This window comes from Danio rerio, chromosome 5, assembly GCF_049306965.1.
Source record: "Danio rerio strain Tuebingen ecotype United States chromosome 5, GRCz12tu, whole genome shotgun sequence".
Classification (NCBI taxonomy): Eukaryota; Metazoa; Chordata; class Actinopteri; order Cypriniformes; family Danionidae; genus Danio; species Danio rerio.
Window position 1 is genome coordinate 26,464,267 of NC_133180.1, and position 27,049 is coordinate 26,491,315.

General features: G+C 36.9%; 1 protein-coding gene across 11 annotated transcripts in view; it reads left to right on the forward strand.

Annotated features, from left to right (window-relative positions):
• The window catches only part of trpm3 (transient receptor potential cation channel, subfamily M, member 3), a 226,463-nt gene that overhangs the window by 25,646 nt on the left and 173,768 nt on the right, over window positions 1-27,049 (forward strand). The gene's annotated exons all lie outside the window — the stretch shown is intronic.

Here is a 27,049-nt window from a genome sequence, read left to right on the forward strand (position 1 = left end):
AAATATTTTCTTGCTATTTAATACCCCTGAAATGAAGCCAGACCCATGAAATGGAGGAAATGTGGCTAATTGAATATGAATGTGTGCTTATTTTCTAAAAGCAAATACATTTCTGTATTTTTAGCTGTAATATCTACAAAGGCATTTAAATATTATGACAACTTTGTATTACAGAGAAAGGTTAATAAAATAATTTTTCCCCAAACAAAAAAAGTTGTTAACATAAACATTTCTTGTGACTGCACCTGTGAAACTGTATTTTACCATTTACATATTGGCCAAATTAAGCTTTCAATGATTCACTTTAGCCTCTTTTTATTACACGTTTAGGATAGCTGTATAAAAGGGAGTCTGCAGCCTTTAATCCTGTAAAAGCTTATTTCTGTCTTATACAACACAAGATTTCATTTTTCCGCTTTCTATGACCCACTATACCTCTTTCAAATAACCTGTGTGCCTAGGTCTCAAATCACCATCCCTCGGCATTAGATGAAATAACAGGCGTGAATTGGAAAGGTCCTCCCTCTGGTAAAGCCGGCTGGTCTCGGGAGAGGGAGAGTCTCTGACAGCTGAAAAAGCCTAACAAAACCCCGCTCTCCTCTCAGCGGATTAATAAGCTCACAGTCCTGCCTGTGTGTATTTCTGATAAAAGCTTTTTTTCTCAAAACCCAGTCACCGCAGGGACCTAGGAAGCCTGTTGCTAGGATGGACTCAGACGCAACATGATTTTTTTTGCAGTTAAAAACACACACAGTCATAATCACAGTCTTGACAATATGCTTTTATCACATAATTTAACATGACCATATTTAATCTCAGCCCACAAAAACATGCATTTACCTCAGCTGTCTGTACACTGTGATTATGCGTTTTCACTTTACAGTCTGAATACAGCGGCTTCCTGCTGTTTAAGGTTATTACATTGTGAGTTCTGCTTTAACTTCAGGTAAAAACATTTAGAAAAAAGGTATATTAGAGAGCAAAATCACATGAGTTTACTGTACGGCAGCTATGCCAAATGTCTGTATATAAGCACAGCTGTGATTTATTTAACTTTAACATTGTATTTATTCATAAAATGAAACTCATCTTAAGATCAGTTTCACCTGTAAGCATCAGTTCAATTGTTTTTAGTTACATTTCCATCCACCCTTTTTATGTGCATTTTGGAAATCCGCAAAAAAATAGGTTGATGGAAATGGCAAAATGCGCTTCGATTTTGAAAATGGGCATAACTGAGTAGTATTGACTTCATACAATGAGAAAAGATGTGCATAAACTATGATGGAAACACTTTTACTGAACAATTTTCATTATGTGCATTAAAAAAAGTCGTGTGATTCTGTTATAAGAGATCATGTAATGATAAAAAATGTGCATGAATGGACAAACCAGCAGGCAGAGCACATTGTAAAACATCATTCATTCTAAAAGTCCTTAACTATTCCAGTATTAGTGTAATTATATTATTAATGACCTCCAGAACTGTCATGAATGTATGCTCCGCTTCTCATGTCTTCAAATGCCACCACGTGTTGATTGCGTGTTGGCATCGTCTTCTGAGGCCCAAGTTGTTTATTAAATTAAGAAAAAATGCATGTACTGTAACTTCTCCTACCTTTACTGTTGGTATTTGGTACCAGTTTATCAGGAAGTAGCGATTTTGTTCTTTTTGAATCGATGGATGGAAAAGCTGCTTTGCTGCTTTCATGATTTGCGCATAAAGTTAATTTGCATACTTGGATGGAAACAGCTATTGAGTAAAAAGATTTTATCCCTTCAATAGTTTAGAGAGATACATCACAGCCACAATAGTTGACTAGGGTAAGATTACTGTATTTATATAAACCACTGAAAACTCCTGAAAAGTGAAAAGTGAAATGCATAAAAATGTTGTGCTGACACATTAAATGGAATCAACAAGAAACACTTTATATATATATATATATATATATATATATATATATATATATATACACACACACACAACAGTTCTGTCTGGTTTTTGAATCTGATTGGCTGATAGCCGTGATATATTTAAATAATATCAGCACCCGTACAGCCTCTTTACCCTTTGTGTATTACTCCACCCACATACAACCAGCAAAAAGCAGACACTACAGATCTAAAGTTTAAAAGATGCTTGGTCAGCTGTTTAACTTTCAGCTTATGATTTGAATCCAAGGCGGAAGAAAGTAGTTCCTCATACAAAAGGGTTTTTGAGACTCTCAATGTTTGATTTTGTTTTTATATACACAATTTTGCCGTCAAACTGTTGAATAAACGCAACATCACACGAGTAGCAGTGCAATATGGCTGTATATCGGCACTGGTGGGGGCACTAAGGCACGCCTCCCACCAGTGCCGATATAAAGCAATATCGCACTGCTACTCATGTGATATTGCTCATATATCCAGTTGAAGTCAGAATTATTAGCCCCCTTTAAGTTTTTTTTCTTTTTTAAATATTTTCCAAATTATGTTTAACAGCAAGGAAATTTTCACAATATGTTTGATAATATTTTGTCCTCTAGAGAAAATCTTATGTATTATTTTGGCTAGAATAAAAGCAGTTTTTAATGTTTTAAACACCATTTTAGGGTCAAAATTATCTGCCCCTTCAAGCTATAGATTTTTTCGATAGTCTACAGAACAAACTATTGTTATACACTAACTGGCCTAATTACTCTAATGTGCCTAGTTAACCTAGTTAAGCCTTTAAATGTCACTTTTAGTTGTATAGAAGTGTCTTGAAAAATATCTAGTCAAATATTATTTACTGTCATCATGGCTAAGATAAAATAAATCAGTTATTTGATATAAGTTATTAAAACTATTATGTTTAGAAATGGGTTGAAACAATCTTCTCTCCGTTAAACAGAACTTGGGGAAAAATAAACTGGGGGGCTAATATATCAGGGGGGCTAATTTCAGCCTTATTTCAAAATAAATTACGTTAATCTTTTTCCTTAAAATTCTACACACAATACCCAATAATGACAATGTGAAAAAAGATTTTTTTTTTTTAAATTGATGAAAATGTATTAAAATAAAAAATAAAAAACTGAATGATCACATGTAAAGAAATATTCACTGCCTTTGCTCAACACTTTGTTGATGCATCTTTGGCAGCAATTACAGCCTCAAGTCTTTTTGAATATGATGCCATAAGCTTGGTACACCTGTCTTTGGGAAATTTTACCCATTCCTCTTTGCAGTACCTCTTAAGCTCTAGCAGGTTGGATAGGAAGCGACGGTGTACAGTCATTTTCAGATCTCTCCAGAGATGTTCAATAGGATTGAGGTCTGGGCTCTGGCTGGACCACTCAAAGACGTTCACCGAGTTGTTATGAAGCAGCTCTATTGATATTTTGGTGGTGTGCAGTGGGTCATTGTCCTGCTGGAAAATGAACCATCACCCCAGACGGAGGTCAAGAGCACTCTGAATGAGGTTTTCATTCAGGATGCCTCTGTACAATGCTGCATTCATCTTTACATCTATCCTGACTAGTCTTCCAGTTCCTGCTGCTGAAAAACATCCCAAGAGCATTATGCTGCCACCACCATGCTTCACTGTAGAAATGGTAGTAGCCTGTTGATGAGTGGTGCCTGGTTTTCTTCAAACGTAACGCCTGGCATTCGCTTCAAAGAGTTCAATTTTAGTCTCAGAGAATTTCTTTCTAAGAGTTTCTTATGGTCTGAAAGTTCTTTATATGCCTTTGGCAAATTCCTTACTATGGAGTGGCTTCCATCTGGCCACTCAACCATACAGGCCTAATTGGTGGATCGCTGCTCAGATGGTTGTCCTTCTGTAAGGTTCTTCTCTCTCCACAGAAGAATGCTGGAGCTCAGACAGAGTGACAATCGGGTTATTGATCACCTCCCTGACTAAGGCCCTTCTCCCCCGATCCCTCAGCTTAGATAGCCGGCCAGCTCTAGGAAGAGTCCTGGTGGTTCCAAACTTCTTCCACGAACAGATGATGGAGGCCACTGTGCTCATTGAAACTTTCAGAGCAACAGAAATTTTTGTTTAACCTTCCCCAGCCTTGTACCTTGAGATAATCATGTCTCGGAGGTCTACAGCCAATTCATTTGTCTTCATGCTTGGTTTGTGCTTTGACATGCACTGTCAACCCTGGGACCTTATATAGACAGGTGTATGCCTTGTCAAATCATGTCCAATCAACTGAATTTACCACAGGTGAACTCCAATTAAGCTGCTGAAACATCTCAAGAATGATCAGTGGAAACAGAATTTACCTGAACTCAATTTAGAGTTTCACGACAAAGCTGTGAATACTTATGTACAAGTGACTTTTTCAGGTTTTTTATTTGTAATAAATTTGCAACAATATAAAAAAAATCTCACATTTTAATTATGGGATATTGTGTGTAGAATTTTGAGGAAATAAATTAATTTAATCAATTTTTTAATAAGGCTGTAACAAAACACACAAAAAATGTGGAAAAAGTGAAGTGCTATGAACACTTTCCGAATGCACTGTGTATATATAATGCAATTGGACAGTTCAACGCTGACAGTTGTTCCTATTTCTCTTAATTGATCCGCTTTTACTGTTAAATCAGCCACTTTATGCCACCACACACTGGCACAGCAGATTGTCTCTAACCACATGATGGTGTATCAGTAACAGCCAACAAACCAACTAATCAGTGTACTTTTGGTAGATTTATTTATCTTGGCAGCATTTGCCCCTAGATTTTATCCAGTTCATTTCATAGCATCAGCCTCAGCGAGGAATACAAAACACACGGTGCCTGCCTTAACCAGCCCTCCACATTAGCATTTCCCATCTCACGGTGACTGGTGTGCCCCAGGTTTGATGCATCTATTAATTTCAGTGTGGATGCCCCTTTTAAAGTGGTCAAAGGGAGGAAGAGAACTGTAATAAACACCATTATATTTATACAGTGCAGTGCTGCTTTTATTGCGCTATTCCTATTAGCCACTAATTGCCAGGTTGCCTTGGTAACACACTTGGCACAGGGAACTAATGTAAAATTTATGTCAAGCGAGTGTGGCATTTCCTCCGCTCACTCTCTGTTAGCATAGTTGCACTCGGCTCAGGGATCATGGGTGCCATACTATGAAAATAGATCCATTGTGTAAACTGTGCCAAGATATTGATGTTTGTTGCTATTAAATGCACATTATGGAGCTGCAGTTTACTTGCAGTTAACCATTACATAAATCTCTAAAATGGAGTTTTATAGTAAGAATGGATATTTTATGGTTTATATTAAGTACTTAATTATATTTGCATAAAGATTTCTTTTATATATAGATAACTTTTGTCAGTAACAGGCACTTGTGTTTAATCATTGTACGGTTATTTGTAATAGGTTATAGTCCATATATGGTCATGTAGATCGATGTTGATAGGTTTTTATTTATTAATTTATTCACTTTCTTTTCGGCTTAGTCCCTTTATTAATCTGGGGTCGTCACAGCGGAATGAACTGCCAATTTATCCAGCATATATTTTGCGCAGCGGATGCCCTTTCAGCTGCAACCCATTTCTGGACAACATCCATTCACACTCATATGCTATGAACAGTTTAGCCTATACACAATGTCTTTGGACTGTGGGGGAAACTGGAGCACCCGGATGAAACCCTAGCGAACGCAGGGAGAACATACATACTCCACACAGAAATGATGACTGATGCAGCCGAGGCTCGAACCAGTGACCTTCTTGCTGTGAGGTGACAGCACTACCTACTGCACCACGTCGCCCTATAGGTTTTTATTATTATGGGGAAACAAAATCCAAATCCACCAAGCTCTGTGTGAAAAAGTGTTTGCCCCTATTAAAACTTAACTTCAGATTCTCTAGCTACACCCAGGTCTGATTAATACCACAGTTAAGGTGATTGTTCATACCTCCACAATAAGAAACATACTGGGCAAAAGTGGATTGCATGGCAGATTTCCAAAGAAAACTACTTCTGAGCAAAAAAGAACATAAAGGCTTATTTCAGTTTTGCCAGAAAACATCTTGATGATACTCAACACTTTTGGGACAATACTCCCTGGACTAACAAGACAAAAGTTGGATTTTTGAAAGCTATATATCCTATTATGTGTGGCATAAAAGTATCACCACGTTTCAAAAAACAACATTATATTAACACTAAAATGTGGTGGTGGTAGTGTGATGGTCTGGAGATGTTTTTGCTGCTTCAGGACTTGCTGCAATAATTGGAACCATGAATTCTGCTGTGTGCCAAAATATACTGAAGTAGAATGTCCAGCCATTTGTTACTGACCGCAAGCTAAAGCAAACTTGGGTTCTGCAGCAGGGCAATGATCTGAAACGCTCCAGCAAGTCCACTTCTGTATGGCTGAAGAAAAAAAAATAAGCCTATGGAGTGGCCTAGTCAAAGACCTTAAAAAGGTGGTTCATGCTCAAACTCTCAAATGTAGCTGAATTACAGTAATTCTGCAAAGATCCTCGGCCAAAATTCCAGTCATTAAGTGTAGGGGGCAAACACTTTTTTACACAGGACTATGTATTTTTGTATTCTGTTTTCCCTCAATAACAAAACCCTTAATTTTAAAACTGCATGATGTGTTTACTTGTGTTATTTATCAGGCTTTATTCTACAAAAGCAACTGGCTGGATGTACATTATGCCTTACTTAGTCTTGAATATTAAAAGAAAAACCAAACCATCAGATTTAATGTTTCTTCAACTGAAAACCATTATAAAAAACATTACACACACTTTTCTGCATAAAGTCATCAAAGGAAAAAACTTTAGTCTGTTATTTAGTTTTTTAAGAAGTATCAAAAGAAAAGAGGGAATCACTCACTTAGTGTATGTCCTTTTATTCTTACATTTCTGTATGCTTGATTGGATGCTTTTGTAATTATATGTAAAATTATTATGGTATGTCTTTTTTTTTTTTTTTTTTTACTTTTTATAATTGTTCCACTGTTTGTAAGTGGCATCTTTACACATTTAAATAACACAGAAAACGTCTGTGCATTTTGGACATCTGCAGTGTTTTTTTTAACCAAAAAAAGTAATTTTTAGAAAATAAAATCTATTTGCATATTTGCTAGGAAGTCATTTGTGAAGCAGTGCATTTTTTCATAATGACGGTGACAGGAATGTCATCACATTTAAATTATAATTGTACCAGTCGTTTTTTTACATTTCTTAATCAGCTCATCTGCTCCACCAGGAGAGAAAGCCTTGTATCATTCAAAGTGGCCAATTAGTGGTCTTCATATTCTGCCACAGCCCTTATTAGTCCTGCAAAATTTCAGTCAGAGGGAGATTGATACAAGAATAGGGCAGGCTTCAGTGTGAAACCCTGCAGAGTTGAAGAGCCAATAAATGTGCTAAATCATCAACGCAGGGCCACATGAAAACCGTCTGTGCTGCCCCCTATTAAGATGAGCAATGCCTAAGATGAGTATAAAGCAAAGCAATAACTCAGTCATTTAATTCTTTATTAAAATCAATGCTCTTTTCTGGAGCTGGAACATTTACAAAATGTTTCTCTTAAAGTTTTGCTTTTAAATGCACAAAATATTTATATTGTGAAGAGATTAAATGTATGTACACTTGCATTTATTAAAAAACATAAAGTAATTCATTATCTATTTAAGATGAGTGGAAATCATTCTTTCTTGTTCAGACCTGCCAGTGTAGTCATTTGTCCCTGTGGAGACCCACACATCCACATATGATCCTTAGGATTTTCCTTTCTGCTTTCAGTTCAGATGAGACTCGCAAAACTATCCTTTCTGTTTGCCACTGTTGTTTCATTAAACTCTTTGTCTGTCTGTATCGTTTGTTGTGTCTTTGACCTCATTGAATCGCATCTAGGGGCTGTTAAATCCTACATGTCTCTTTTTATCACTTTCTCTTTATGAAAAGGCTGTTTTGATCTCAGAAAGCATCATCGGCATTTAAAAAACAGAGCCTTTAATGCCGGCACCTTTGACTGGCATCTACTCTAATCTGAAAACCTGTGTGGGATGCTGTGATTTCAGGGCTTCTGATTGGACGGTCTGTAATTTAATTGCTTTGAATTATCGAGACTAATCAGAGAGATCTCTGGCAGTGAGGCAGTTTTTATTAATTGCACTGCAACTTTACAGTTTATTTTATTCTTTATATTTTTCCCTTTTTGTCCATGTGTGAGGTTAAAGGTGCTCTTTGAGACTTTAATTGGTTCCTAAAGGCTGAAAATCTCTTTGCTTTCCTCGACAGAATGCCATTGTGAGATTCGGGCCATGTATGTTCGTCATTGTAGTGTCATCTGAGACTTGCTACCCTGTCTGAGGCAGAAATGAAATGAATTATAGTTAAAGGAAAGAAAGTTGCTCTTTTTGCAGGCACATTCAGCAGATGACTGCATGACAGAAAAAAAGTTTCATTTTCTTCTAAGACTAAAGTAAGTCTTACAAAGTTTTCTGATGATTTTTCTTCCTAACATCTTAACTATTGCTGGTCTTTAGTAACTTTTAATGATGTCCAATTTCCAGCCTGCTGATTAAGTTGCACTAACTAGCTTAAGTTAATTTGGAACTTGTTTCAAAATAAAACAAGCTGAGTAGTGCATACAGAATAAATAGTTTAACAATGAAGTGTTCAGATAGACGTGATGTTTTTAGGCTAGTTATTTGGACAATTGACAGTGAAAAATTGCATTTATTGTTTTAAAAAGTACCCTCAGGCGAAACCAATTTCAATGTAGTGTATGAAAACAAGAAGCGGGAAAGAAAAGGTATGATACTGTAAGAATAAGTAAAAATAATTAGACAAAACAAACCAAATGAGATATAAAAGGTGAAATGAAATGAGAAACTAATGAGTTAAACTAATGGAAACAAAATAAAAGGAGAGGAAAAAATATAAAACAGCAGAGGAAAGGAAATGAAATTACGGGAACAAAGAATAAATTTCATCATATAAAGAAAGGAGACAAGATGAAAGAAAGTTGTTAAAATATAAGGAACTGCATGACTGGAAACAAAGTAAAATTTAGTAGTAGACTACAAGAAGGACAAGAATGTTGAAACAGAATTGAGTCGGTTCTGTCAAAAGTGCCCATTTGCATTCATCTGTGTTTGATTATACTTTAAAAGCGCTGTAAACTACAGTGTTTATTTCTACCAAGAAAAGTCATTTTTAGAAAATGAAATCTATTTGCATATTTGTGAAGTCATTTGTGAAGCAGTGGATTTTTCATAATGACGGTGACAGGAATGTCATAACATTTAAATTATAATTTTACCAGTCGTTTTTTTTTCACATTTTTTAATCAGCTCATCGGCTCCAACAGGACAGAAAGTCATGTATCATTCAAAGTGGCCAATTAGTGGTCTTCATATCTTGATCATGACTGTGTGACAGTGTCAAAAAACACTTTTTTGACACCTGACCTGCTACCTTCCTGCCCAACCAAGCAATGACAAATAAAAAGAACAACTTTCAACTGTAACTTTCAGACACCACCTTTATTTTCTTAGCTCAGCCATCACTGAATTGAAGGCACAGGATTGGAGGTTATTAAATTGTTTGTTCTATAACATGAAGTTATCTCTGTAAATAAGGATGTGCCACAATCACTGATTGAGAAATGCCTGGTTGCCTTCCTACCTTTGAATCCTAACTATAGAAGCTGCATTTGGATGCATCTTTTGAGTCGTTACTGACTAACTGATGAGCTGATTATGTATGTGTGATTAGGGAGACGTGTGAGCAAACTAGCAAATTGGTGCTGGGCTGCTTGAATTAGACATTCTTCATTTATTGTAGGTTGCTAGGGTGTTAAATTGTTGCTAGGGCATGAATTGGAAGTGGTGATGGTAGTTTTTGATTGTCAGATGGTGGCTCAGGCCTTATGTTCCTGTCATGCTTCAATTCAAGGATTTACCTTTTAGTGTCTTTGAATGGAATTTCTATTGGGCTTGTTGCTAAGGAGCTCCATAGCTGTTGTTAGGGCATGGTTAAAGAGTGTCAACAAAGGTTAAAGATGAGCCCAACCTCATGTTTCGTTGCCATAATGTTTCAAAGATCAATCAATCAATCAATCAGCTTTATTTATAGCACCTTACTACAATCAAGAGGCTGTTCAAAGGGCTTTACAGCAATATAACTAAATTGCATGTTAAAACACAAAAGATGATTAAGAACATAATCAAATCAAGAACGTCAATAAAATAATGACATAAAATAAAAGCACATCAATCTGGGCTTTTACTATGGCAGTCTATAGATTTGCATTGCTAGGGTGATTTAAATAGGTGCAAAGCCATGGCTTGAGAGCTTCTTGATGATACAGAGAGACTAATTGGTTTCTTCATGAAATACGTCACCCCTATATCTCTCTCACATTGTTTTTTAATGATAATGATCAGTGGGATTTATAATGGCTGACTCTGGGATCTATTCACCTGTCTAGGTCAGTTGCGTCACCAAATAATTTATTCCTACAACTTGTTAATTTGTTCAAAAGATTTAGTCATTTATTTGTTCGTAATGAAGAAGGGAATTGATTACTTATCAGAGAGACATCTTAAATAATGTCCACTATGTCTTTTAACAAATCCTAACCAATGTAAGCATGCGACTGTGAGGGTTTGGTACAAGAGTATGATAAAAGTATGTTAAAACATCTTGCAAAAACAGAACACAAAGCCATATATATCTTTAAATGTGTTAGTATGTATGCAAATGATGTAACTATGGTTAAATAAATATAAAGAAAAGACAATTTAGTTTATTCAACTCACCTAGAAACTCGAGCACCCAGAGGAAACCCACGCGAATACAGGGAGAACATGCAAACTCCACACAGAAATGCCAACTGCTGTAAGGCGACTAATCACTGAGCCATTCTGTCACCTTAAAAGAGCCCCTTTTATGCATTAAGAAAGGTCATATTTTTTGTCTCCAACAACAGGTTGATATGCATGCAAGGTCAAAAAACACTTTCATTGTCTTATAATATTTGTTTATTTTTACCTTATTGTCACAATGACTCTCATATGATTTGTTCAGCGAAACATTTGCTCTCAAACCCTCTCTTTAGCGTGATGCTTATCTGTGCTGATTGGACCGATGACCCAATCTGTTGTGATTGGTCGACTACGTTCAACGTAGACAGAGGAAAATGCCCACCACAGCTCATCAACATTGTTGAAGTAACCAGAGTGCAGAGTATATGTGAGCCCAATGCAGGAGTGCATTAAAGCAATGCAGTTAAACACCAGCATATTGATCTATTGTTGATCATAACACACACACACACACACACACACACACACACACACATTCAGTATTAATTCACACAGTGGCAAAAGCTGAACTATTTTGAAACTTGACCACAGCATGTGTGAAGGAACAGCTGATGGTGACAATAGCAACGCCAAGCTGCAGTGGATTGTGGGCACACAAATGCATTTAAATCTATAAACAAAGCAGCATGCATCGGGTTTTCAACATGGCTTTAGACATGATATGAGAATATAAAGAGTTAACCAGATAGAGTACAATTGGCGTGCAGCAGTTACGAGTAACAAAACACTATTTAAAACATAATTTGCAAGCTAGAGAAAACAAAGAGGCAACAATTTTAATCACACTTAAGTTACTTACACTTAAAATGCACACTTAAGTTACTTACTCACATAAAATGGAGGATGGAACTGATCCATGAACTGTGTACAGTAAAGTTCATGTCAAGCTCTGACAAAGTGCCATACATCAGTAGTCTTTTCTGATCCTTCCTTTAACAAACGGGCAACAAATCCGCCATTGTAATCTTGTAGATTGCTGAAGCACTCGTCAAAAAAATGACGGGAACACAGCACAAGGCTGGGGCTATAATGCTGAGGTATTTTTACAAAAATAAACTTCAACCACTGACTCTTTTATAGATCAATAAATAGTTTCAAACACTGTGCACTTATATGTTGCATCCTAAACATATACAGTATACACATTTTTTGGGTTCCTTTTTGAGTCGACATTACAGTATATGGTAAAGTCCAGCAAACATAGTTAGTGTATAAATAAAGTGTGACAAGTTTTGGCATGTTGAGGTTGGTTTTGGATGGCGGCTCACTGGGCTCTATGGGTTTGATGGCTCCACATGGGGCAGGGAGAGATCAGCCAGTGGAGGTCTTCCTGAGAGAGGGAGGAGACCCAGTGGGAGACTCATCCCATCCCCTGACTCCTCCACAGCCCCACAGAGCTGCTATTATCCTCTTGCTTCCAGCATCACAGGCTTAGGAGAGCACCAGTGGCCATTGTAAACACACACACACATGCATATTTCAAAATATTCAAATATGCACACCAAGTGCACACTCAAATACTCCTGAACAAAATAAGCATGCTAATAGAAAACATGCTTGTGTAATACCCAGCACACCTGGAGTTAAATTTGCCTGCATGCGTTCGTATGCACACGTAGTTGCTTTCATTCACAGTGTATTACACAGTTATAGTGTTTTGAATATGCATAAAAAGAACCTGCTGTACTGCAACATTTTTACATGGAATGAAATATGATTTTAATGAATTCATACTTTTCAGAACCATTTCACAGTGGGCAATACAATGTCATTTGCTGACTGGCAGGTGGGAATTGGTTTCATATTCACACTCGTCAGTCTGCAAATCAGATCTGGCACAGGCACAGCAGAAGAAAATAGCATGAACCTGCAATGCTTCTCAGCTTCCTACTGCTTCTTAACCGACTATTAGTTTTAAATATTTCAAATTAACCTAACTACTGCAGTTCCTCAGATGTAATTTTACCTTTTTGTTGCTGTTTTGTAAAAAAAAAAAAAAATTATGAGCTCAGTGTTGGTACTGATGGAACATTGTGAATGCTACTTTTCGGGGCTTTCTGTTCAAGAATTGGATAAAGCTGCCCCATGCTTTCAGAAATCTTAATGTAATTCAGTGTAAATTGCCTTTCAATAGTTTAAATGTAAATTTCAGTCATTTATATGCAAGACATTTAGCAGGCTTCTTATCCAGAGTGACTTACTAAACATGGTTAAATCATCTCCAGCTTGCAAACTACAAAACCTCTGCATCTGTTGTTGTGGATTTTTTTTTACATCCTGCTTGATTTCTTTTCTTTGTCCTTTGCATTTGCATTTTTGCATATTTTCAATTCCAAATAGCAGGTCAAAATCAAACAAATACTTTGTTCCTATTAGACTGAATGTCTGTCTAGCAAAAAAAAAAAAAAACATGCTTTCCTGCACATCTCTTAAAGCAAATGGCATAGTTAACTTGTTCTTTAGAAAGAGAGTAAGTTAATTTATTCTATGTAAAAGCTCATAATTAGTGCTTAATGTTTTTTTTTTTTCACCAACATTTTTGGTGGTTTTTGAGCCTGATTTATAACATTTCTTTACTGATTTCTTGCTGTTTTATTAATAGGTTTCAGTAGTCTGTTTTACATTGTATCCTTTTAAATCTCAGACACATCATCATCACCTGTAACTAAACTGAAAACACAAAGGTTCACAAAAAACTTGGTCCCTCTACTGGTTTAGTCTGTAAATGTAGACTTTTGGTTTTAAATGCATGGGATGGTCTGGAAATTGCTGCTATTTATTCCAGATTTTCTTAAATGTGTGCAGTTTTATACATAGTAAATTTGGTGAAATATTACTGCTAGTAAGTATTATTAATTTATTGTAAATCTGAGTATTAAACTGACATGTATTAGTTCATTGAGTGAAGCACACTGCGTACCACTGCATGGTAAAAGTGAAATTTTAAAGTTGAAGTTGAAACCTGATAGAGATGGCTCTGAAAAGATTGCAGATCTCAGTGTTTGATGAAGACCTATTCAAGCTAACAAGAAATGTTCCTTTAGACATGAAGTACAGTCTGTTCAGCAGACTTTTATATTAGAATGTTCTTCTTGCTTTTTCTGAGGATTTTGACTTGCAGAGGTGAAGGAGCAATGACTTGCATCAGTAATTTCAGAAGAAGTCTTACGGATGCAGTGACTTGCTCTTTATAGAAGTGTCAGAGCAGCTACATGAATTCAACTAAAGCGGCTACTAGCAACCAGTGAAGCAAGACAAAGATGGCGTGAAGTTGCCTTCTTTTGCTGATTGAAGATCAGGCACTGTGTTCTGGATCATCTGTAGTTTAATTGCGCGTGCTGGAAGGTCAATCATAGTCAAGCCTAACTTAACTACATGTTGTGCTGAATTCAGTGACCTGCTGAGATGACAGACGAGCCCTGACCATGAAGCTCAACTCAATAAGAAATTTCTAGTTATTCTCTGACAAATGTTATGTATGCTCAATATATCTTCATCTTTTAAAACAATGTTGAATGCATAATACTCCCAAGCTTTTTAACTGTTATATGAGTTTTCTTGTTTTTCTATCTGTTTGTTTCATTTCATTTTAGTTACATTTATGACTGAATATTTTTAAAATTGGGACCATATTGTATTTGATCATTAAGTAAAAATGTTTGAATGTTGCAATGTAATATTTCAGTATGCTATGTACATGTACCTTATACTAAATTACTTCCGAATGGACGAACACTTTTCCCAAAATGCATTACCCAACATAGACTCATTGGAAATATGTGCTACAGCTTACATTTTGTATGAAAAATATACTTCAACATATGTTTGACTGCAGTTTCTTGGTAAAGTGAACACTGGGTTTTTTTCCTTTTCACACCAAAGATAATTATGTGGATATATCATGAAATAAAAAATTATCAATGAATAAAGAATTATTTTCACACAACAACAAATACATTCATACAAAATATCTTAACCATGACTATGATGTGTAATCAAATAGGTTATCCCCCTATGGGCAACTTTTCTGGTGTGGTCAGGTTGCTTTGTAGCTTCATTTTTTTTAAACTTGTGATGCAGAGCGTTAGAGTCCAGCGAAGCACTGTTCACAAAAGAGATACAAGCAATAAAAAATAAAGGTAAATCTACGTGGTTGCAACTTATGTTTGTCATACATTTGCTATTCAAAACATTATTGGTTGAGTTAGGGGAATGGTTTTGTGTTTTGCTATATGAAAACGAGGCAGGAGAGTAGCGCATTTAAAATTTGCCAAAATGTAGACAGCGCCCTCATTTGAAAAGTGTACACAGAGCAATGTTTTTGCATTTTACAATGAACCTGGGTTGGCATTTGTAACGGGGAGACTGACACGGAGGGATCCATTTTGCAGTATTTATTAAGTCACACTTAAACATCAACACCTCGCACGGTTGTGCGAACATACAACATACAACTCAACGATGATTAGCAGATAACAGAGGCAGAGTGATTACCAGGCTTGAGTCAAGGGCAGGCAGCGTGGTTCAGAGTCCGTAATACAGGCTTTAGTCAGGGGCAGGCAGCGAGAATCAGAGTCCGTGTAATCAGGCTTTAGGTCAAGGGCAGGCAGAAGACAGAGCAGAGTCGAGGAACGGGCTGGAGTGGTAAACGGGAGATCAGGCAGGATAGAACGCTCAGAAATGCTGGCCGGGGCTAAACAAGACTTCGCAGAGAACTGGAGTTTGAGTGTGGCTTATATAGGAGCGTGGGTCGTTAACTGGATTGAGTTCAGGTGTGTGCACGATCAGTCTAGGTGGATGATGTAATGCTTAGAAGTCCGGGGATGGCGGCCTCTGCTGGCCAGCGAGGGGAATGACTGGGACCGAGTCGGTGACAGAGCCCCCCTCCAACGAACGGCTCCTGAAGTGAGAAGAATTGCGACGCCGGGGTCTTCCACGGGGGCGAGGGGCCGGCATTTCCGGATGTTGCAAGTGAAACTCATTCACCAGATTTGGATCGAGAATATCCTTACGTTTGATCCAAGATCTTTTCTCCGGACCGTACCCCTCCCAGTCGACGAGGTACTGTAGTTGTCTGCCCCGGCGTCTAGATCTCAGGATCTCATGGATCCGGTAAGCCTCTTCTCCGTCGATCATGATAGGTGGGAGACCCTGTTCACCGGCTGCCACCTCCCTATCCACCTCAGCTGGACCAACAGCAGGCTTGAGCAGGGAGACATGGAAAATGGGAGAGATACGGTAGTGGTTAGGTAGTGTCAGTCGGAAGGATACAGGAGTAATCTGTTTCTCAATTTGAAAAGGACCCACGTACCTGGGGCTGAATTTCTTGCAAGGAAGTCTCAAGTGGAGGTCTCGGGTTGATAGCCACACCCACTGTCCGGGGAAGTACATGGGACCAGGACGACGAGGTGCTTCCAGGGGTTTCTTCCGAATTTGCTCGACATCATCGTTTCTCTTGGCAGGGTTACGTTTGAGAGAATGAAAGGTATAGGGGTGGAGTTTGTTAGTTGCCGGGGGTCTCTGGGAACGTTTAACGCCGGTGCCCGTGTCGGAGGTATCACTCTCGACGACAAACGACTTGGCTGTGGAGGGGATGGTTAGGTTAGCTGGAGCAGGTGATGCGGATGTTTGAACAGAGCCCTTCTCCAACTTTTCCGTGACGCAAGTATTCCTGGCTTCGGTCTCAGGCTGAGAGAGTGGAAAGATCCTTCCACGAGGAGGCGGTATGCCTGGTAGTGACTCCATAGCATGATTATACTCACGATGGGGAGGGAGTTTAGTGGCTTTCTGTCTGTTAAAGGTTTCATTGAGATCTTGGTAAGTTTCGGGGATCTGACTGGGCTCAGGGTTTTCAGGACAGGCGATTCTGCTCTTGAGTTGGACAGAGGTGACAGATTTAAGACATTGGTTAATGCAGTTCTTACTCCATTTGATAATCCCACCAGTCTTCCAGGAGATCTGGGGGTCATGGGCCTGCAGCCAGGGCAATCCGAAGACAATGGTATGCTGAGGAGAGTCAATTACTAGGAGTGAGAGATTTTCTTCTTGGTGAGAGACAGTTTGAACCGAGAGTGGTTGGGTACGGAGTTTAATGTTTCCTTCCCCCAGGGGGCGTCCGTCTATAGCTGTGATGGCTAGGGAAGAGTCACAGGTGGTAAGAGGGATGGAGTGGTTTCTCGCAAACGTGTGGTCAATAAAATTGCCAGCAGCTCCCGAATCAACCAAAGCTCGAGTCTGAATCCTTACATCACCATAATTCAGACAGACGGGTAAACTCAGATGGTTATTGGAGGTGGAGGGTAAATTGGTTGCACTCACCGACACTGTCTTAGGTGGAGGTTTATTGGGACACCGGAACTTGGTATGACCCAAAAGACCACAATACAGGCATAAATGATCATACAATCTTCTTTCACGTTCCTCAGGGGTTAATCGGGTTCCTCCCAGTTGCATGGGTTCAGGGGAACTTGGAACTGAGGGGTCTTCAGGGGTTACAGGACAGGGAAAAACAGACTGTAGGGGTCTTCTAACTCGAAGTAAATTATCCAACCTGATTGAAAGTTCAATGAACTGATCCAGTGATTTTCCCTCATCACGGCATGCCATCTCAGTCTGCAGTTCTGGGTTCAGAGCTTTTCTGTAGAGTGTTTTTAGAGGACCGTCAGACCAGCCAGTCTGCGCAGCTAGCGTGCGGAAATGTAGAGCGAATTCGGCTGCAGGTTGATTTATCTGCTGGACACACAAAAGCTCCTCGCCAGCATTACGACCTCCTTCAGGATGGTCGAAAACCGTACAAAAACGTTTGAGAAAGTCATTAAATGAGGGGAAAATTGGAGCATTGTCTGGCCAGAGCGCAGTAGCCCAATCTAAAGCTTTTCCCGTGAGCAGGGAGCACACAAAGGCAATTTTACTCTTTTCATCAGTAAACAGATGGGGCTGTTGAGCGATAAAGAGTTTACACTGTAGTAAAAAGCCTTTGCATTTGGCTGGGTTACCTGAGAACTTGTCGGGAAATGCCAAACGAACGCCGGAGAAGGTCTGGAGCGGTGTAACAGGATGTTGGCTCGGAGTGTAATTGGTGGTGAGTTGCACTGTGGAAGCAACTCGAAGATCTTGCAATGCCTTAACTAATTCATCGGTCAGCTGGGTTAGATGTGATAACTGTTGCTGATGTGTTGATAGTACCTGAGCTTGAGTTGCGACTTCGTGGGACAGGGCCTGCATGACTGCGGGATCCATGTTGGGCGAAGTCTTCTGTAACGGGGAGACTGACACGGAGGGATCCATTTTGCAGTATTTATTAAGTTACACTTAAACATCAACACCTCGCACGGTTGTGCGAACATACAACATACAACTCAACGATGATTAGCAGATAACAGAGGCAGAGTGATTACCAGGCTTGAGTCAAGGGCAGGCAGCGTGGTTCAGAGTCCGTAATACAGGCTTTAGTCAGGGGCAGGCAGCGAGAATCAGAGTCTGTGTAATCAGGCTTTAGGTCAAGGGCAGGCAGAAGACAGAGCAGAGTCGAGGAACGGGCTGGAGTGGTAAACGGGAGATCAGGCAGGATAGAACGCTCAGAAATGCTGGCCGGGGCTAAACAAGACTTCGCAGAGAACTGGAGTTTGAGTGTGGCTTATATAGGAGCGTGGGTCGTTAACTGGATTGAGTTCAGGTGTGTGCACGATCAGTCTAGGTGGATGATGTAATACTTAGAAGTCCGGGGATGGCGGCCTCTGCTGGCCAGCGAGGGGAATGACTGGGACCGAGTCGGTGACAGCATTACCTATGTAGATTTTTTTTTTTTTGTATTTTGATCCTTTTTAGTTGACCCCTCTCACTATCACTCAGTACATCTCAGTACATTTCTGGTGAATGCGAATTATGTAGGCAGAGGTATGTACTGTATGGCTGCATATCGTTATTAAATGAACGCTACGACACAGTATGACTGCTTACCTCTGTATGGATGGCTTTTCCACTGTTACCAGGTTTTCCAGTGGCCCGGCATGTACATAGGCAGACTTGAGACACTGAGAGGACTTGACCGCGAAAACGAGGTTCAAGTCCGGTAAAGAACAGTTCCAGAAAGCAAACAAAGACGAAACAAAAGGGAAACAATTAAATAAAACAGGGTGAGAATGTGGTAAAATCTGAAAATGTGGATGGGCACTGGTCAATCTGTGCTTTTGAAAACACTATCGGTTGTGTTAAGGGAAGGGGGTGGGTGGATCAGTCGGTCAGTCAGTCGACAGCGGCCTCTGATCGATTTTTGTGAGAGGGGCAGGCATGAATGACACTCACCAGAAACATTTGAAATCTCAAAAAGCGTACACAGCGGCCCCTGGTGGATTCATGAAACAAAAACTGCAAAAAAACATACCACCTGGGGCATATTTGGTGCTCTCCAGAAATGTATTCAGGGGTATTTTTTTAGAATTAGCCTGGGTTGTCTAATTTAGTTTCATGTTGTGGCAGAATTCATTCAAATTCACACTGAAAAGGGAACCAACTGTTTGATTTGTGTCTCTAAAAACAACAGATGATCTGGATGCAGCTCGCATTACCCTTTAACAACAGTCAGCAGGTTAATCTTCATGAAGTGGACACTTGTGAAGCTGATTGGCATCCAGCAGGATGTTTTGAATGAGTTGCTTGTATCAAGTATCGTGTTTAGCACAGGAGGACAGTGTTTGCCCTGTAGTTTCCTGCTGCCTTTTCAAGTAGTGAGTTCAAAACTACTTAAACAAAGAAGAGATCAGGAGGTGTTTGCTAAAAGTGATGTATTGCTGATATCCTTGAGTCAGACTGGAGTAAATGAGGATGTTGGAGGTGAAAATTTGAAGTGTTGGCATGTAGTAGATTTGAGTGGAAGGAGTCCAGAGGGCAGCGGGTACATCAGTTCGAACTGATTGGGAATGTGTGTGCTGTGGCTACTGAATGCTTTCACATTTTCAGTGTAAAATATGAGTTTAGCAGTGAGATAAGTGGTGTGAGGAGGTGGAGGTAGAAAGAGGTGAAAGGTGAACATGGTGTGGCAGTAAAGTGGCTTTGCAACATTTATTAAAGCCCTGTTTATTAACATGCATTTTTAGTTATCTGATCACAAGTTGTCCGCAGAGACATATTAACATTCAAATGCATCTCTTGAGACCACTTGTGTTTGGATTTAATTAAGTACCTTTCCTTTTATTCCACAACATAAAATACCTTCACAGGAATCATCAATAACATGGGTGCTACAGAATAAACGAACACATGTAATGCAGCTTACAAGTTAGGAAGAAAGCAAGCAAATTAGTACAGCAAGGTGAGTTTTTTTATGCATTGTTTTGATGAACATTCCTACAACATCCTAAAAATCTATTTTTTTTCCAGTATATTTAATTACAGTTTATTATTATTATTATTATGCAAATAAAGCAATATAAACAGTCAAACAGTGGGAGAAAAACATGTAGTAAATAGTGAGTGAATATTAATAGGCAAATCAAAATAATACCAACAAGCATAATCAGCAATACACATATACATTAATAAATACATAAATATAATACACTAACCTCTAAAGAAAAAGAGGCAAACTATTTTTATCTTTGCAACCAGAATATTTGAAAGCGTCAAGCTTGGAAGGACAAATATATTTATTTTTGTTTGCCTGTCTGAATTGCTTTGTTTGCGTTAAATAAAAAAAATATTAATAATTACAGTTTGTTAGTAATTATTTTGAGTTACAAGCGAAAGTGTTAGGTGGTCATTTGCAGATTTAAAGCCAGAGCTTTATATTATGCCCCTGTCATTTTGTACAGAACGCGAAATGACTTAATTCATAGAAATGGCATCATTTAAAACTTTTTGTGACCTTTCTTTCTGGCTATAATGTTCCAAATTTCAGTTTTGTAAGATTTTGCAAACATAATTTTGACATCTATGTGAACAGTTTCCTTTTCAGCTTCTATACAAAGGACATTTTAAGTCAAGTTTGCACCATAATGCTAATACTTTTAATGATACAAATATTGATTAGTAGATTTATTTATTTGTTTGTTTGTTTGTTTGTTTGTTTGGCTGGAACAGTGTACATTAATTAGCATTGTTACAAATGCACCAGAATTAGCCAGAAGGCTATTTTTCATTAGTTGTCCCTGGACAGATGTTAAAATTGTCACCATAAAAAACAATACAAAAATTCTACAATCAATCAAGCATAATTAAGAAGCACTAAAATGGACATAGTTGAGTAAATCTTAATAAAAAGTGTATATGAACAAAATAAACTAAAACACCAACTTTATGTAATAGAGATAAGAGTATTCAAAATAAATTCAAGAGACAAATCATTAACATGGCAGGCACAAGTGGTGTGATAGGTAGGTACCTATTGTATTTGTTCCATTTCTGTTTGTTTCAACAGCTAGATGAATAAGACGTTGCTCTGTTTCCACCAGCTTTGTTAAAGGGTGCAGGGATTCGTTTTATGTGGTGGCCATCTAGTGTTTGAATAGATGCATCACATACAGAAATCCTTTTAGTGCTTGCTTTAATGAAAAATATAGAAAAAAAGTGTGGAGAAATCCCTACACGGGCAAAATAAACCTACCAAAGAAAACACAGGGATGTTTAAATGAAATAAGGGTAATGGCATAGCTGCAAGACAGATGTGATAAAAACAGATTTAGAGTTAAGACAAGGAGGGAATGAGGAGAGCAGTGAATGCAGTTAATATCAGGGTTACTATAATAAAACACGCAGGCAAGCGACACACTTTCCTGAGTTCAGAATCACAACAAGAAGTCTTATGGTGCAAATTTAAATATATCAGCAATCAAAGTGGCAGGGAAACATGGTGAAGGTATCTTCAAGGTTAAATGTGCTTTGTTGATTATTCACTTAAATGGGCTATTATTTTTAAAATTTCAAATAGCATCACTTAACATAAGCCCACGCTGAATTTTATTATTAAATCTATGTATTTACTTGTGTAAATGTGTGTACATTTTAATTTATTGAGTTTTTAAATGAATTTAACTAATATTATGATGATAATATAATACACTGTAAAATCCAACTGTCTACTTTATTAAATGAAATGATTGTAGTTAACTCAAAATTGACTGAAAGTTAATTCTTTGAAAAGAGTTTTGAGCTCAGTGTTAAAGGTGATGAGTTAATTAAATACTTCATTACTTCAACTTAAATGGATTAAGTACACAGTACTCATATAGATTCGTTTTTAACTCAAATGGTTTGTAGCAATCGGTTTCCCCAAACGGTTTGAGTAGCCTTCATTTATTGGGTTTTACAGTACTCAGTTGGTTCGAGTTCTCTTCATTTATTGGGTTTTACTGTGCTTAAATTACTTCGTTTACTTAAATGGATTAAGTTCACAGTACTTATTGTGATTTTCGTTTTTGTACTTAAATGGTTTGTTGCAATCGGTTTCCTCAAATGGTTTGACTTACCTTAACTTACTGGGTTTTACAGTTTAGTAATATTAAAATGTTCATATGATTTAGGTGCAATACAGTCTTTTAGTAGATATATTATATGAGAGACTTGCTTTGTTTAACAAATAGTGGATCTAATTGGATTTGATTGTAAACAATAAATAAAAGTTAAAAATGTATTATTTTTTATTTCATATATTAGGTTTTTAGTAATGATACGAAAAATGTCCGTCAATTCTGTCTGGCCCTACTTATAACTTATTTACATATGTACAGTGTTACATAAACAGGTACTGCTAGTTCCACATTGTATAATACATCAATAAGAATGCCATCAACCTTTTCCTAGCATAGCCTTGGCAATAAAAACACACAAAACACCCAGTCAGACACCCCTGGTACATTAGGCCAGTCACATATAATCACCGGCGCTCTTTCAAACTAGTGAAAGCAAACTGCTCATTATCGTGATGACCAAGAAGAGCTTAATTTTCACTGCCCACAACGGCACAGCATCCATCACAATAAATAAAATCTCAGCGGCTCTAACAAGCATACATTTCTTCACATAATTAGAGCTACTAGTGGCAATGCAGTGTTGCTTTATTAGCGATTTGCCAGAATGCACTCTATATAGGGAAATGCGCACATAGGCAAAAGCGGATGCATATGGAGAACATGTTTGACAATGAGGGTGCAAAGTCACAAAATCATTCTGTGGAGATTAAAGGATGATATATTGTGCTAGGGACGTTCACTTCTGTGACTGTTTCAAATTGCCTGGGCCTGTCATGCTCCTGAACTAATACGGCTTGCAACCAGAGCTCATTACAGAGATCGCTCTCACTCCATCATCCCTTCTGAATAATGATAAGGGTGTTTTGTTAGTCTTTACAGGTTTGGCCTCAAACGGAGCACCCTGTAGGACCCCATTGATTGTGTAGTACAGCACATTGTTTAGACCTGATAATGGAGCAGTTTTGTTGGTAGCTCTGGGTATAATAAGCGGAGTGCGTTAAAGTCATACGATTTTTTTTGGTTTTGTTTTTTTCAACTTTGGGAAAATCTGTTTGTTTTGTTGATTTACTGTGTTTTGTTTTGGTTCAAATAGTGCAAATTGTTTTTTTCTGAGTGCTTTTGCAGGGCTTAGAGCCGCACAATGACAGTCTCAATGAGTGCCTGAGGATTGTGGGGATGGTCATTACGCTGATGATGAGAAAGAGAAAGACAAAATCCTAAAGCATCACATCCTCTGTCCTTTTTCCGGAGAGGCTTTTGTTACCTCACGACTGGTGGGAAGGTTGGGATGCTTTTGTTGTCTCTTCACTGATGTATTTTTGGACCTTTTTTGTAATATCAACTTGACATTTTCTTCATTCATTCATTCAATCATTCATTTTCTTTTCGGCTTAGTCCATTTATTATTCAGGGGTCGCCACAGTGGAATGAACCACCAACTTATCCAGCATATACGCAGTGGATTCCCTTCCAGCTGCACATTTTCTTAATTTTGGCTCTAAATAAAATACACGTTATTATTTATTTAAAAAGCATTATTTTATACCGCTATATCACTGCTAATAATGGGATCTGCCCTGAAACTGGCAGATGATCAGTACTTGTGGGTGTATGTCGGAGGATGTTCCTTACATGTTTTTGCGTGACTAAATGTATCTGCATGAGGATTGAAAGCACATACTGTGGAGCACATTTTCCATATGTTTGTTTTGAAGCGACATGTAAACAGCAGTGTGTGATTGCTTTTGTGTAGGTCAAGAAGCAATTAGATGCAGCTGTGAATGAATTATGTGTGCGCGCGGAAGGACCTGATCCTGATCGTGTTGTGCAGATGTTATGTGATACGTGCTGAAGTTAAAATAAATGCAGCATTCTTAGCTGCTTTGACTTATCACTGGTCTGATATTAGTGAGTTCATGGGTTTGTTGTGTGAGTTTATAAATAGTTTGCTGGGGCTTGTCTGGTCACATCTGGCCATATTTTCAGCCTCTACATTCACAGCTCATTTGATTCTAAATCTCAGCTGCATTATGAAAGCTCACATGACTGTGTTATGAATAGGCTCAGTATTTTATTTGGACAGGATCAAACTTGTTGAGGAAGTTTTTAGTCTTTAGTTTTTATGTTATTTATTTATTTGTTTGTTTGTGTATTTATTTATTTTAGGGATGCACAATATATCATTTCAGCATTGATAGTCACATCGCAATCTTTACATTGCATGCAATGTTAAGTTTTACATTTACATACTCAAAGCCATAATGCATGCACTGTTTATTTCACTTTTATCTTTGTTTGTTTATGATGTTATGCATGATTCACTCCCCGACAGAATCATCCCAGTCAATCAAAATTCATACATTTGGTAAAGCTTTAGGGACCAATTCTCACTACTAACTAGTTGCCTACTAGCATGGATGTTATTGAGATATTGGCTGGTTATTAGTACTTATATAGCACATTCTGTATGATCTTATTCTACATTCCTAATCCTACCAATACCTAAACTACCTTATTAATAATTTTTAAGGAGCAAATTAGGAGTTTATTGAAGCAAAAAGACGAAAGGGTTTGCTAAGAGTGAAACTAAACCTTAGAATAAAGTGTGACCACAAAATCTTTTCAAGTTTATCAAAGTATATCACAATATATATTGCAGAAAAACAAAATATCTCAATGTCAGATTTTTCCAGTATCGTGCAGCCCAAATTTATTTATTTATTTATTTATTTATTGATTTATTTATTTTCTTTCTTTCTTTCTTTCTTTCTTTCTTTCTTTCTTTCTTTCTTTCTTTCTTTCTTTCTTTCTTTCTTTCTTTCTTTCTTTCTTTCTTTCTTTCTTTCTTTCTTTCTTTCTTTATTCGTGTATGTATGTATGTATGTATGTATGTATGTATGTATGTATGTATGTATGTATGTATGTATGTATTTATGTATTTATTTATTTATTTATTGATTTATTTATTTATGTATTTATTTATTTTTATTATTTCATTTATTTATACATACTATACAAAGCACATAATTTCTTTGTGAATATAGACAATAGAAACAGTGAAACAAAACAGTTATGTGAATAAAAATAATAGTCATATTATTATTAAATATTACAACAATGATCACCTTACATCTTTAGGAATAGAAGAATAATACATTTAAATTTAAGTTAATTGTTACAAAAAAAAAAAAAACTAAAAAATTGCAATTAAAATTGGTTGTGTTTAAAAGTTTTTATTTTTCCTGTTTATAAAATTTTGATTAATATTTTCCCCCAAACATATTTATTTGGATGTACAAATATTTGGACTGTAATCTTACTTTTTTTGTTAGAATAGTTCCAGTTTTAGTTTTTTTACTGACTAATCTAATGCACAGCATATGCACAAATACATTATTGTAAAGAATCCTATCGACAACATAATTTTAAAGAGAGGTGTATAAATACTTTGAGAGTTGTACATAAATGCATACATACAGTGCTCAGCATAATGGAGTACACCCCATTTTCAAAATGAATATTTGTATCCATTTCTCAGTGAATATAGGCAATGTGTTTTGGTTACATTTGAACAAAACAGATTTATAAAACAGATATATTTATTAAAATCATATTTTAGTCATCAAACATATTTAAAAAATCGAAAGACAATATAATTAAACTCAAGCCAAATATTGCAAAAACAAATTACAACCTACAAAATTAAAAAAAATAATAAATAAATAATTACATTTTTGTTTCGTATTTAATATTTTTCTAAAACATAAATATGGGTGTACTAGTTTTTGGACCGTTATTGTAAGTTATTTTGTTAGATAAGCTTTAGATTTGGCTTTAGTACTGACTAATCTAATGTATATGCACAAATATAATATTGTATATCTTCCTATTAAAAAATATGAACTTCAAAGAGAGATTTGTGAGGAATGTACTCATATATGCTGAGCACTACATACACAACAACAACAGTAAAAATAATAAGAAGAAGAAAAAAAGAAGAAAAATAGAAAGCAAATAAAACAAAATTGTTAACTCCATTTTAAAATTATTTTTATTAGAACTTTATATGAATATGTAGACTTTATAAATTCTAGCTTTAATATTCACAAAGGTCCATTTAATCAACAGTAACACAGGATATGAAGACACTGATTGGGAAGGTGTATATCACATATCTTAAATATTCTTTATTTTTGTATGTATGTTTAGAATCTGTTAGATATATAGTTAAGGTCAGATTTATTAGCCCCCCCTGAATTATTAGCCCCCGTTTATTTTTTTCCCCAATTTATGTTTAACAGAGAGAAGACTTTTTTCAACACATTTCTAAACAGAATAGTTTTAATAACTAATTTCTAATAACTGATTTATTTTATCTTTGCCAAGATGTCAGTAAATAATATTTCAATAGATATTTTTCAAGACCCTTCTATACAGCTTAAAAAGACATTTAAAGGCTTAACAAGGTTAATTAGGTGGGTTAGGGTAATTAGGCAAATCATTGTATAACGATGGTTTGTTCTGTAGACTAATTAAAAAAATATTACTTGAGGGGGCCAATGATATTGACCTTAAAATGTTTTTAAACATTTTTTTTTTTATAAAAACTGCTTTTATGCTAGCCAAAATAGAACAAATAATTACCTTTTCCATAAAAACAAATATTATAGGAAATACTTTGAAAAATGTCCTTGCTCTTAAACATCATTTGGGAAATATTTAAAAGAGAAAAAAAAATCCT